The sequence below is a fragment of the Patagioenas fasciata genome, chromosome Z (assembly GCF_037038585.1).
Source record: "Patagioenas fasciata isolate bPatFas1 chromosome Z, bPatFas1.hap1, whole genome shotgun sequence".
NCBI classification, from domain to species: Eukaryota; Metazoa; Chordata; class Aves; order Columbiformes; family Columbidae; genus Patagioenas; species Patagioenas fasciata.
The window spans coordinates 8,616,320-8,630,969 of NC_092560.1; the positions used below are offsets into that span (position 1 = coordinate 8,616,320).

The 14,650-nt window shown below is 41.1% G+C and overlaps 1 pseudogene; it reads left to right on the forward strand.

Moving 5' to 3' along the window:
- Positions 1-706: 706 nt before the first annotated feature.
- On the forward strand, positions 707-1,689 carry LOC136114841 (olfactory receptor 5V1-like; annotated as a pseudogene).
- Positions 1,690-14,650: the final 12,961 nt, after the last annotated feature.

The following is a 14,650-nucleotide window of genomic DNA, read 5'->3' on the forward strand; positions in this document are numbered from 1 at the left end:
CAACTGTTGGAGAATGGCTTAAAATAAGGGACATGGGTCTGCAGAGCAGTTGTACAAGCAGAGCCTGTTCTGAAGGCCTTAGCATAAGTAGCAAGACTAGGCTGCAGTGGGAACCGCTGGCTGTTTCAGCAGAATCAGCAAGGTCACTGCGACCGTGGCAGAATCTCACAAACCGCTTTCAAGAGCACAAGAATGTAGAATAAGCATAGCTAGCAACTGCAAGTAGAAGGACCATGCAAATGTGACTATTAGAGCTTAAGCCAATTAGTAGGTGATAGGTATGCATAATTATCGTGAACTGTATAAGTATATGCTGTTCGGGCTAATAAATCGAACTATGCTTTATCACTCATATTGAGTCGACCTGCGTGTTCCTCCACCGCTCAAATCCAACCAGTTTAACCACCACAGAGGAGGTGTCTTTGTCTTCAACTTGCAGATCTTCAGTCTGAGAAGATGTCTTGCAAGAAGTTGTTTGTTTTTTTTTTTTTTTTTATTAATCACTGTCAAACTTCACACCTATATTTTGGCTTTTCCATTTGGTATATGTGAGTAAAATTTAGATTTTGAGTACGGCAATGGAAACTACCAAACATCTTTGAACTCCAAAACAGATGAAAAAAATCACACTCCTTAGAAGGGAAATGATATTTTGACTAAGTTACAACTTCTTTCTTTCAGGTACACCTCAGTAATCATCGGCACAATGAAAGACAAGAAGCAGAGGGTCAACCTATCAGCAGTATCTGAATTTGTTCTCATAGGCCTTTCTGATGCTCTGGAAGTCTGTTTTCTTATGTCTGTTTTGGTTTTGATCACTTATTTAACCACCATGGTCAGCAACATCACAATCATTCTTGCCGTTTGCACAGACCCTCATTTGCACAAACCCATGTACTTCTTCGTTGGCACCTTATCCTTACCAGATGTTCTATGTCCCACTGTTACTGTGCCAAAGATGCTGGAGGCCTTGTTGACTGAGAAGAAGGTGTTTTCATTCACTGGCTGGATGTTCTTCCTCATTGATGTTGCAGGCACAGAGATTTTTCTCTTGGCTGTGATGGCATATGACCTTTATATTGCAACATGTCATCTGCTGCAGTACATGAATATCCTAAGTATGAAACTGTGTGGTCATCTAGCCCTTGGCACCTGGGTAGCAGGATTTTTTAATACGCTGTGACACGTCTTTGATTTTTACATTCTTTTTCTGTGATTAGAATGAAGTTGACCAAGACTACTGTGATATTCCCCCGATGCTGGCCCTTTCCTGCTCAACTAATTACAGGAAGGAGCTGGTCATTCTCGCAGTTGCTGGGGCACTTGGAAGCAGTATCTTTGTGGTCACTCTGATCTCATATATCTGTATCCTCCAGGCTGTCCTGAGCATGAACTTTTCCGAGAGCAGGTACAAAGCTTTCTCCACTCGTGGTTCTCACTTGACAGTAGGATGCCTGTTCTACAGGACCACCATTTGCACAGATGTACGGCTTTCCTCCACCCACTCGCTGCATCAGTATAGGATAGTTTCTGTGTTCTATGGAATCCTCACTCTCCTGCTTAAACCCCATAATCTACAGCCTGAGGAACAAAGAAATTACATGTATGCTAAGAAGAGGGATCAACCAGGTAAGAGCTGGTTTAACGAGACAAGAACATCTCAGTCTCTGGTGTCCTCTGGAGCCCTAGCAATTGGATAGGCACTGCAGTTTGCCTGATCTTCTCTAACTTTAGCCATCTACAAGTTAGATGCTGGAAGCAAAACTCCTTCTCTGCGTTCCTTTTACAGTTACAAGAGAGAGGTGTGCACCTCCATAAGACCGACTGAATGGCAGTGTCTTTGGTCATTATCACAAGAGAAGGTGACTTCAACTGGTAATGTTTTTCTCCACTGAGCACAGAGGAAGCTTAGCTGAGCTCCTCAGCCTTAGACATAGTCATTTCATATACCTGCAGTTCCACGTGATAAAGTCTCCGGTCTTGTGGCTGTCACTTCCCATTCCTCACTGAGTCATACCTCTCACAAGTCAGCTCAGTTACTTTTCACCTTCCCAGTGCATATGATCCTCTGTTCTCCTTCACCAAGTGCTGCAATAATGGAACTGAAACGTTATTCACAGGCCCATTGTTCCCTGTAGGCAACCACCTTCCCTGAAATTCCTCTATTTTCAATAAAATAGTGAATTCATAAAAGAATTAGGCCTATTTTCACAGCTTTCTTATTAACCACAATATTCCACGATTAAACAAGCAGTAGTCCTAGGGAGTGCGCTGCTCTATTCATCTTCTTAAAGACATTTGCATTTCTGAATACCTTGCAGAATTAGGAATTCACAGTGCAATGACATTGAATCAGATTTAGGAAGCATTGCCTCTGCCAGCCACAACTGAGAGTGGTTAGAAAGGCAAATTCTCAGCTTCTGTGGATGAAGAGCCTGGAACTTAATGACCTGACTATAAACAGTCCTTTACTTCAGCTGAGATAGTGGCAAAATTGTTTTGCTTCCTGACAAATCATCCTTCTTAATTTGTGTGCTGGGTGGACAGAAACAGCATCTTGGAAGTCAGTTTTGTTTCTAAACAAGATTTTGCACTTACAGAAAGCAGCTATCCTATCTCTGTTACATTTTTTGTGACTACTTCAGCCTTCAAGAAGTACAAGAACACGTCTCTGGGAAGATGAAAGGAACCGTGCTGTTTAAATACGGAATCATGGAAGCCAGGCACACAGCTATTAGCTAGTTTATCCAAAAGGTTCTCTCACGCAAGTCTTCTTTTATACATGAAGACTGCTTGCAGATGAAGTCTGGTGGACTCATCTCCAGCAATAGAAGGTCTCCTACCCTCACGTCCTTCACCGTGGTAGATGCTGGTTAACTTGCCCATGGCAAAGGCACTTGAGAGGGACGTGTGGCCGTACCACTGCTGTGCCCACTCACTGAGATACTGCAGTTAAATGCTGACAGAGGCTGGTTTGAGCAAAGGCAGCAGGTTGTGAACCAAAGTGGCTGAGCTGCAAGCAGGTGACTTTGTCCACATCTCTTCTAGACATATCCACCTCTGGATGGGTGGGCAGGAAGGGCACGACAGCATGCTTAATGCCCTCTGGAATTTGCTGCAAAAAGCTGTAGTCAAAGCCTTTGTCACTCTTCACACCCAAACTTGAAATTGTTTCTGAATTCCTTTTTTGTCTTCTATTTTCTGCTTTTGAAATAGACTTGAGTTGTCTCAATTAGCTAAACTCACATTTTCTCTAAGGCCCAAAACCAAGGTTAAGTTCTTAGACAAACTCACCTCTGCCATGATACTGATCCTTGACTACTTTATTCATGTTCTTCCTTGTGGATTGTTCTTCCCTTTTCCTCCACTGCAGTTTCCTTCCTCCATAAATCTGGCTATGTATTTTTCTGCTCCATTTCTCACATGCATCTTTGTGCTGCTCTTGCAATGCTTGAGGCCACCTTCTGTGCCTCTGGAAAGTAATGCAAGATCTCATTGAATTGCAGCATCACCTCCAGGAGGTGTTTTTGGAGCATTCTGACATGGTCGTCTCAGTGATGGCTCATGACAGACTTCAGTCGCAGGCTGAAGCGAGGCTCCTTCGGCCTCAGGGATTCCAGAGCACTCCAGCGAAAAATCAAGTTCTAGGAAGGGAAAAAAACTCCCATTCTGATACCTCAGTCAGAGCAGCTCATGCCAGAGTTATCAAGGGTGGAAAATATTTCCCCCATAATGCAAACTTTTTTCATCTGAGGAGCAACCTAATGGCCATTCCTCTGTTGACCTGCTCTGCAGAAGTGAGCGCTCTCTTGTCCTAGTTTTGTTTAAAACATGAGCAATTCTCTTTCAGTGAATTTTCCTTTCAGCTAAGTTCTTCTAAGTAACTGCACTTTTCTGAATTTGGCTGCATGTTTTTCAGAAGCTTTGCTCCAGAGCTGATAACAGTAGCAGTGGTATGGAGAAGAGGCCCAGGTTTAGACTTATTGCTATGACAGCCAAAGTCACTGATAAATTTTGCACGTCCCATAAGTGGGAGGGGTGTATTTGCAAGGAGAGGCAGATGGAACAGGTGTCTGAAATTGACCAACTATTATTCCATCCCATACACGTCATACACACTATAGAAGTGGGAGATCAGGAAGGTCTTGCTTTCTTTGACCATTGCCAACATCTGAAGATGCACAACCCTGCCTGTTGTGCCTGTGATCCTGGGCCTAGTTCCAGGCCCTGCATTCCTCAGTTCAGTTCCAGTTTACTGCGGAGTTCAGCCCAGGACTTCCAGGTACCCGTGATGCAGTCATTGGAGCAACACCAGCTCTGCCATGGGCAATTCAAGATTGGGTTTGGATATTTTGTATTATTTCCTCTATTTATTAGTAGTGTTAGTAAAGCATTTTTAACTTTTCCAACTTGTAAGTCTCTCTCCCCTTTCCTCCTATTAGTTTTCCATAGTGGGGAGGGCAGGGGTTTAACAGAGCATCTGCCACGCTTTATTGTCACCCTACAGTAAAGGGTGACATGTCTCTAGTGTCAGCTTAGACATGCACTTTGCTTCCTGGAGGGGACAATGCTGAGAAGCACTGTGCTGCCTATGTGTATGAACTGGACTCTTTCTACTGTCACTCTTCTCTGCCCAACTGCAGATTGCAGAGTTAATTCATTAGTTGATTAGGTCTCGTGTGTGTACAGTTGAGCAATTATTTTAGCCACTGCCACAACAGGTTCCATTTTGGGTGTACTTAGTACAGCTTTTTATCAACTCTGGTTTCCAGCAGCCATCATTCACAGCTGCACAGGCTCCTTACTCCTGAATTACCCCATGGGACTTATCTCTAGACCACTGTGTAACAAGTATTCTAAAAGAACAGTTTATTGGTTGGAAAATTCATTGCCCCTTAAAATTGTAGGACCTATTTTCAGAAAGGAGACAGGCAGAAGATATACTTTGACCTGAAAGATCAGAGGAATGCGTTAAGAGTGCTGCTTTCCTGTGACCTGAGAGCTGGCCTTTTGTCATGAACTGCAGTATTAATCTCAGACAGGTGGTTTATAAAATCCAATACAGCTTCACAACAACATGGCTGCAGGACCTGTACATATGTTAATTTGATGTTAAATGCACCTCGTCTGCAAATTATTTATAAAATGCACTCTAGGAAAGAACTAAAGCAGCTTATGGATAAATGCTATTGCACAGGGAAAAAACAACAATATTGCACAGTTCAAACATCACCAGCCCGACAAAGAACCCCCAGAGCATGGACGTGTGTGCTGAATGGAGCAAACTGACAGGCTCTGCAGTGCCACACGCTCTCCTGTCCCATGGACCGTCTGTGGCACTCGAACTGCTAAAACTGCTCAGGCTGTGAGCACCTCCTCATGAATTCCCTCCACCAAATGCAAAATTTCCACTTCTCGTCCTTGAAACCCATCTCCTTTCACCGGTTCCTGCTCAGCTCCTACCTACCCAGAAAATCACTCTGTCCCTCCAAACTCAGCTTCCTTCAGCTTCCCCAGAACCCACTTCCCCTGTCCATGATTTCCTCACCTTGCCTCTCTCTGTTGTTCAGAGCACAGCCAGAGTTTTATTTCCCTCTGCTTAAATTCAAGGGGAGATTTATGACAAATGCAGCTTAATTTCCCTTCCTGAATGGGCATTCAATATTAAATCACCTGCAAAATATTCTCAAGTATGTGCTCATTCCCATGACAGTTCTAATTCTGTGACTGTCTCCAAGAGACACTTTCTTCTTGGGGCTGTTTAAGAGTGAGAGTACAGCTGCCTCGAAGATATTCACTGAAATTTGTACCTAATCTTCCTGTCTTTTCCCAAACAGCATCTTCCACCACTTTGCATGGAAAATGGGCACCAGCACAGTGCACTACCTGGGAGGTCATTCTAGATAAACCAGTACTGCTGTGTCCCAAACTAAAGTTTTCCTGCCCCACTCACAGACAGATATTTAACAAAGTAGTGCCTACATGTGCCTCTTTGCAAGAAAAAAGGCATTGGTTATACCGGTTTTCAAAGAAAAACTGGATTACATTTTCAACTGAAGAAGTTACTCGCAGCAACATCATGGGAAAGAAAGAGAAGAAGATAGATACTAATAACAGTAGGTATATGTTAACCTTCTGTTCCAAAACTAGAGAACATTGAGGAGTATTTCCACTGTGTGCTTCTCCTTCCTAAAGTTTGGTTCTTCTTAACTGCACAGGGAGGGGGAAGAAGTTGCAGTGAAGTCTGGTATAGACAACACAATGACAAATTGCCGTGTCTTCCAAGAATGGCAATCTTTCAGCTATAAAACTGAAGTGCAGATGTAAAATTGTGCCAGTCATTCTGACTTTATAAAAATGCGCCATTTCATAGAAGCAATTGTGTTCTACCTCTTCCTATTCTCATTACAACAGAGCTGATCTGAATGAGAAATCAGACCTCCAGCATGTGACTACCCTGTTCTCTATTTGACCCTTTCAACACTGTCCCTTCTGATTGCCCGGTACCAAATGATAACAAGATAACAACGTTTGCCTGTCCTAAAGCACTGCCGGGCTCGGTCAGTGGGAGCCCTTCAATGGCCATTTCCAGTTGTCTCCCTCTGCACTGCATTACGGTGCGGTTCTTCCAGCACCGATGCTCTGTGCATCCCTGCCCTCTCCTGAGCACACACAGACCCCTCCAAACACGCATGGGGACGCGGAGTGAAGCTGAGAGCCGGCAGCTCTGGCTGGGGTCACATCCTTCTCTGTATCATCTCTAGTGTGAAAGGTGAGAACAGGATTCTTTCCTGCTGTAAGGGCAGAATAAAAAGGTACAAGATTGATATCACCAGATTCAGCTAGGATTCAGCTATTTCCTAGCTGATTTAACAATTCTTTGTGTTTCACAAAGCCATAATATCTGTGTCATCTATGGGTAAGTATAAAACACAACACTGAGAGGCTGTTCAGTACTGCAATGAAGGAAAAAGCACAAGGGTTTGCCTGATTTTTCCTCTTTGAATCCACAGCACTTGCAGATATTGACTCTGTTCATAGTGTACTCTGGTTTCATCTCTCCCCACTTTTCAAGCCTAACTTCCTGAAACCTCCCTTGTAACTTCAAACTTATTGCTTCATATTGTTTATGTGGGACACCAAGAACAATCTATCTAATTCCTCTTTCTAGAAGTCGTTTAAAGATTGTAATGTTTTTGTGTCTCCCTAGGCTATTGTTTTGCCAGCTAAACAATGCCTACACTTTTGTTCTTTCCTCCAAGCATGGTCACGGACTCTCTGATGTTGTTCCACATCTTCCTTTAAAGGAACATGCTCCCTCAGCTGAGGCCTCCAGACGGATAGGTTCTTACCTTCCTGTTAAAATGTGCTGGAGTGATACTTCTGCCTCAGCAACCAAGTTCACAATCTGCTGTAAGTTCTGGCCTTTTTATATGTAAATGATGCACCTTCTTAATGATTCTCTGGCTAGCTGTCTCCCAGATCAAAATTGCAGTTTCTCTTATGCTTCTACAAAATAAAGAGAATTTAGAGCTTAGGGTTTAGGAAGAAACCTCTGGTGTTTTCCTGCTGTATATGATATTACAAGAATGAACACGGAGACATCACTGTCATTTAGAATGCAAGAAGACACCATTCCTTAAGAAGCCTCCAACTTCTTGAAAATCAGTGAATTAGCAGCTTAAATAAATCCCTTTTGAAAAGGATCTGGTACCCATAAATAACTTACAGTAGACATGAAATCCCTCCCGTCCCATCTTCCATTTTCTGTTTTTCTGTTCCAGAATTTTGCTCAGGTGGCATCCCCCACACCAGCAGGTATCTTTGAGCTGTTGAAGCTCAAACAGTCTAATAAAGAAAATCAATTTGTGGAAGCATTTGTATTCCGCACGTCACATGCCTGTCTAAGTTAAAACCACCCCTCCATGCAAATGAGGATTAGCATTAAAACTGTGTTCAAAATGAGAAGTCCTTGAATGAATGTACAGTCTGAAGCTGAAAGAATCTATGTTAAAGAAATGCCACCACCCATTAAAACTAGGTGACTATTTCTTTCTCATAAAGCCAAGAATATAGTTTTAGTTATGAGGGACCTTCTCCTTCCCTGACCCTTTTATTTTATTTTTTTTTTATGAAAGTCTAAATAATCACAGTAAACGCAGGTTAGTTCATAGACTGTGAAGAATACAAACAATACATTGAGTAGAACATTGGTAACATTACTTCACATCTAAACATTAACCCTTCAGAATTGCCTACCTTATGCTATTTACGAAGCTGTGCACCTCAGCTCTTGCTTAATGACTCATTGCCTCCCATTACTTCTCCCCGGACCCAGGAGAACCATGCCTGATGTGCAGTTCCTTGCCTAATTACAACCATTTAATTAACACTATGATACAGTCTACAAACCATTTACAATACACGGTGATATATACACAACCGTGACTGGAGTCACCTTAAATAATTTTTCTGTGTGCTGAACATGGTTTTAGCCACATCCTGAAGAAAAATCCTCAGTCCTCAATGCTGAGATTTCCCAGTTGAGAGGAAAGCCTAGATAAATGCCTTTCTAGTGGTTTCAAGAGGCTTTGGGTTAGCTTGTATTTGGCTGAAGTGGGTTGTAGATTAACAAATAGCCTGAAACTGAAGTGCATTAGAAATATAAACAAGAGATTACCACTTAGTAATGTGTTAGCTGGTTAACCTCCAGGATAAGTTAATAAGTCCCTCCATTACTCTGTATTTAAACCAGCAAAAATGAATGAAGCTTCTCATTTGTCCTTAAACACTCATTAAAGTAAACATCTTTAATGAACTTCTGATTACTGATTATTGCTTGGAGGAAAAGTGATATAAATAGATAAATAATCATGGTAGAAGCCTTCGTCTCCCTCAAGTCATTGTAGAAGAACTCAGTTGATTACGTACCTGTGGTGTCAAGGAGACAACATTTTCACACATCCTGTATTATTAGTGAACAAAATTACACAGTCTGGTGAGAAATACATTGCTTATTATCTTCCATCTGTGATAAAAACACTGTAAGATATGTAAACAAGGCATCATTTAAAGAGTTTATAATTTCTTTTTCTTTTTTTTTCTGTGCACAGAATATGTTTAATAGAGTCTGTAATCTGGTTGTGATAGAGCAAGTCCTATTAAAAATGTAGAAGAGTTGAAACAAGCAAAAAAAAACCCACTCAGCATAAACACATCACTTGGAATTACAGTTTTAAAATGGGAAAAAAAATCACGACATTTTCTCCAGTAGTTTTGAATTAGTGCATAAGATTTTTTTTTAATGTTAAATTGAATCAAAATATGCATCTATTTAGGATATTATTTATATTTAATGCAAGCTTACGATTAAATGAATTAAAACCTTACAACACTATCTTTTAAATTTGTTTCAGTTTTTATATTGAAAGGTACAGACAATCCAATTCTAAATTCAGTCAAATTATTTCATCTACCCATATCATGTGCCAGGATATTATCATGTGTAGAGATGTACAGAGACACGTGCTTTTAGCCAGTAACTAAACAGCTTGGTCCAGACTCTGTGATGCAGGCTCATGTTCATACTTGGAGAGGAAAAAATAATAATGGGGGCAGTACCAGCATTTCAGACAACCACTGCTATGTGACTGTCAGTGAAAATGGGATTTAAAAGGAGAGGAAATGAGGTCCAATTTGTTAAAGCATCATTTCTGCTACCCGTAACACCTTTAACAACACAAATGAAGTACCACTTCAAAAGCCCCCCTTAGAGATTATGAATTACACTTGTGAAAATGTAGTTTTCCTAAGACAAAAGAATGAGATCTCAAAATATTAATTCTTCTCCTTATCCATTTTCCCCTTTTCTTCCCCTTTTCTTTCAACATTCCCTTTCCTCCATTGATATTGTACAAGACTGTCTCTTTATAAATTTGAAATATACTTCTACTCAAGCTCTTGATCTTGATCACCTTAACACAGAGCCCACAGAACCTTCATTAATCAAAGAGATAGAAGGAGATTAAAACACCAGGTGTAATGAACTGTATGTATAAAGAGAAGGAGGTGAGACTGGACTGAACAGGTAAGAGGACACACAATGCCCAGCACAGATGCTGTCTGTGCACTCCCAACATTTTATCTCACATTCAACAAAATGTTCAAGGTTTGATAATTCAGTGTGTCACACAATGACGCTTATGCATCAGTCGTAGAGATTAATACCTTCTGCTAAGATTCTTATTGCTGCAAATGGGTTAGTGAAGAATATTTCTAGTGTGACTGTTACTTCAATTGAAGACTGCAGTGTCCGTCATAGGGAACCTTATAATTGACTGAAACTCCTCTCTCAACATAAGGTCATTTATCTAGTACAATAACTTGCACAGGGACAAAGTGGCTTTATAACCCTCTGGCAAAGTAGTAAAGTCTCTTATTAGGAGCTGGGAGAGTTCTGATACTGACTGTTCCTGTGACCTTGAGAAAGTCATAGTTCCCATTTTATTTTCAGTCCCTTCATCTGCCTCCCTCCACCCCACACATGCCTGTGTGTGCCTGCGTACAGAGGCTGCCTTCTGCAAGTTTATGCCAGATTTTTGCTCTGTTCAAGGACTCCAGAAGCTGCTGTAATGGTAAAAATAAATTGCCTTAATTTATGGCAATCTGAATACCAATGAACAAAGGCAATCACCCCATTTAGCACATCTCATCCAGTTACATCTGTGTCTTGTATAGCTTTATTTGTCTTTCCAGCTTGACAGATGTTGTATGTGAGATCTTCCACTGAATGTCACTATCTACACTGAAGATGTCTTTTAACAAGGTTAAATTAAAGAGCTTCCCAGAACTGCAAACACAGTGACCTTAACTAACGCACATTTTATAAACCAAAGAATCCTCGAGACCTATAGCAAAGAATATCATCCTTAGACTTGTGCCCAGCTCCTGAAGTATGAAGGCCAGATCCTTTTGGCTGAGTGGCTCAAGGCAAATAGAGAGGCTTGATTCACTCAGTTTTAGCTGTTTAAAAAGCAGGTGCTTCTCTCAGAGTGGTGATAAGTCTGTGCACTAACAGAAACACATCCAGACAGCAGTCCATCCTATTCTAAAACAAACATTTACTTTCCTAACTGAAAGGCAGGACCCCAGGCAACCACTTCTAAGCTCAGTGCCAAGCTTCTAGCCTGGTAAGTCAAGTGAAATGAATTCAAATATTTTCTAATATTTTAGCTGTCATGGAAACAACATGCTGACGACATCCCTTTGTTGTCTATGACACTTTGGAAAGCATGTAATGTATTTTTTCAGAAGATTCCAAGGAGATCTTGCAGATTCCTTTTATGTATCTTGAAAGGGCATGCACTTGGCAGTAATTAAAATATATTCTCAAGTGTTATTCTGGAATTTTTCAGTTAATATATTATTGATGAGAATTTGATTAAATACAAAGTGGGGGAAAAAAGCAAGTATCTTCCCTATGTTTTGATGCAACTAAATATGGTCAGGTGTCTTAAAAAAATAAATTAAAATAAAAAAGGAATGCATACATTGATGAGGAACGAGAAGGTCCTTGTTTTGAACAACAAGCGATTTCATGCCCTTTACACAGAAAATCTTTATATTTCATCAACACATCTGGGATAGACAATGAGGTACCCAAAATCTGAAGTTATGAAATAAAGTCATCAAGGAAAAAAGAATTAGAAATTCTCTTGTGTGCTGTAGATCTCCATCTGTATGGGGCTTTTCAGTTGCTCACACAAACAACTACTTGTGGAAATGATCGTGTGCAATGGGGTGCTTCAAAGACCTTTGAGTAAAACAGCATCATCAGGTAAGAACATTTTCTCAGTCCTTAAAAATTGTAAATAGAGCAATCAGCTTTTTTTGTGTTGACCGAGTTGACCCTGATCTCTCCAAAACCAGCACACAGAATTTCCAATCAGAATAAAAGCTGAGAACCAAACATTTGACAGTATCACCACTCTGCTAATTCTCAGGATTTTTTTCCATCTAATTTTCATTACCCAAATTTGCATAGTCCATTAGTAATGTCATTCTGGTTAATCTTTGCCCTTGGGATATCTTGGATAATTTGAATTCCTCATAACCACAGTAATAACTTGTCATTTCAGTTAAGTATCTGAAATCCCCAAACTGCCAAAGCTATTACAGGTATCATGAGTTACAAAAAACTCGATCAATTCCTCTCTGTAAAACTACATACTTTTCCCTTCAGTCAAAATCCATGTGGAGGAAGGAAAGGAAAGGGATTTACTTTTCAAGCAGCACTTTTGCATCACAGGAAAATATCTCTGGTAGTAAAATTCACTGGGCAAAACTAAGTGTAGCACTGTGAGGTTACTTAGGACTTCCAGAGATTATTTGAAAAGCTTGCTGACAATAATGTTCATTGACTCTCAGCCAGATCACAGGTGTTACCTCAATTCTATGTTTGCCCCATTAATTTCAGATATCCCTTTGGTTTCCTCCACAACACAAATGCTTTCCCCTAAATCAAACAGCCCCCAGCCAACGAACTGGGATGTTTTGTTTCAGTATTTCTTTTGCTGGTTTGGACTGGATGTCTGAAAACCATCACGGAATAAAATTGGGCAGACTAAAAACTCACCTGTGTGGCACACGATGTTTCCAAAAGGAAACATTTCCCTCCCGGGCAGCAGGGATCATACACACCACACAACATGCATGGGGAGCTGCATTTCAAGACCTTGACTCAGCATAGTTAAATTCATACTATACAAGTGCATATGGAAATGCACAGAATGGATCCCCAGGCGTGGTGATGATGCCATTGCTGACCTGATGTGCCCTCTGGTAGGGGATTCTCTCAGTCCCTCATGTTGCAGGATGTCCGATGCAGTCCCAGTGAAAATAACGGCCAGGAAAGTGCTGCTTTGTTTGCCCGTCAGTCAAATGCCAGAGCTGAAAACACAGCTGGCAAAGTTACATCAAATTCTCTGTAATTATCCCCTATTGCTCTGCTCTCTGAGCTTCGTAACACCTACAGAATTCTGCATGGGAAAACAAGGGATCAAGTAATGAAAAGTAACTCTCTGATTTTGAAGAGTTTAAATCTCAACACTAAGGCATCACAACATGACTGACAAGCTAGTTAGTACTTCAGAGACCCAGAAAGAAAAATGATTTATTAGCGTTAATCCTGATCTTAACTGACAACACAAAAAGATGCTAAACCAAGAGATTCCCAGTAAATCTTTGCCATCCATGAGAGAATGCAAAGTGTGCAACACAACTGCACTGTGTGTAAAGGGAAGAATAATGACAGCTCCAACCACAGCCGTGTTGCAGCCAATATTGGATAAGCTGTCCCAATGCAGTGAAGCCTCTTCACTACTGCTGGGGAACTGGGGGAGGGAAAGAGGGGAGAAATTTCCCCTTTGCCTTGGCTTGTCAGTTTAAACTATTCCTAACTCAAGTCCCATGCCCAAATGATACCACTCTCCTGCAAAAGGAAGTCTGAAGAAATAAATATTTCAAATAAATCAGAGGCATACGAATTTGGGTGTTGTTTGTGACTGAAATGTTTCCATTCTAATACCCCTTATAATAAACAATGAGAGTTTGTTTTTCAATGTGCTTTCTCTAAAATAAAAAATGTTCCACTGTTTTCATCTTTTTCTCTCAAAACACTGGTTTTGTGCTAAAAATGCCAGATTTACCAAAATGTTCCTTTAGTGGCACTGCATTTTTTATCCATAAATATTTTGCCAACATTTGTTTAATGAGATTTACATTTCTTGTAATAGAATTGGCAAGAGGAAATAATTATCTGGGGTGCAGAGAAGCTTCTGGAATGCCTACAGTCAGGTCTGATCAGCCTATAAAAAATGGGACTCTCATCGAGACTCCGCCCATTGTCGTGGGTCTCTTGGAGTACAAGCGAGATGCTGCGGCCGAGACCCCCCCTCCCCGGGATGGAGACCCCGCTTGCCTTGCCGCCACGTGTGTGAGTAAACTTCTCGCAGGATTGCGAGTATATTTATACTTTCTGTGCACGTATGCACGTGTAACTTCCTGTGCTTAATACAAGCATGTATAAAATTATTTCCTCGCACAATCATGAGTGTATTTTCCTCCCGTGCTTCCACATAAACATGTGTAACTTTCCGTGCTTAATACAAGCACGAGTAACTTTCCGTGCACATTTGCACACGTACTTTAAATTATTTCCTCACACAATCACGAGTATGTTTTCCTCCCGTGCTTCCATATAAGCACATGTAGCATTCCGTGCACAGTCGCACGTGTAAGTAAATTAACCCTCGCAGGATTGCGAGTGTATTATAAATTTACCCTCGCGGAATCGTGAGCGTATACTTTCCGTACCTGTATCTCTTTAAGAATAATCCCGCACCGTGTTCAGGCAAGTGTGTACTCCTCTGGGACTCAGGGGTGGCTCCAGCCTTGTTTTGGGTGAAGCCACGTGCATGCACTCTGTGGACCGCCTGTTGTATTAGTTGCTGCCCCTTAATAATTTTCCTCAACTGATATCTGAACCTATATTTAAGTCACTTTTGGAGTGCTAAAACCCTGTTTCTCACCGGTTTAATAAAAGTTGTTTTGGATCCTGTTGTCCCTTAAACTAGCCTCGGGGTGCCTCCGT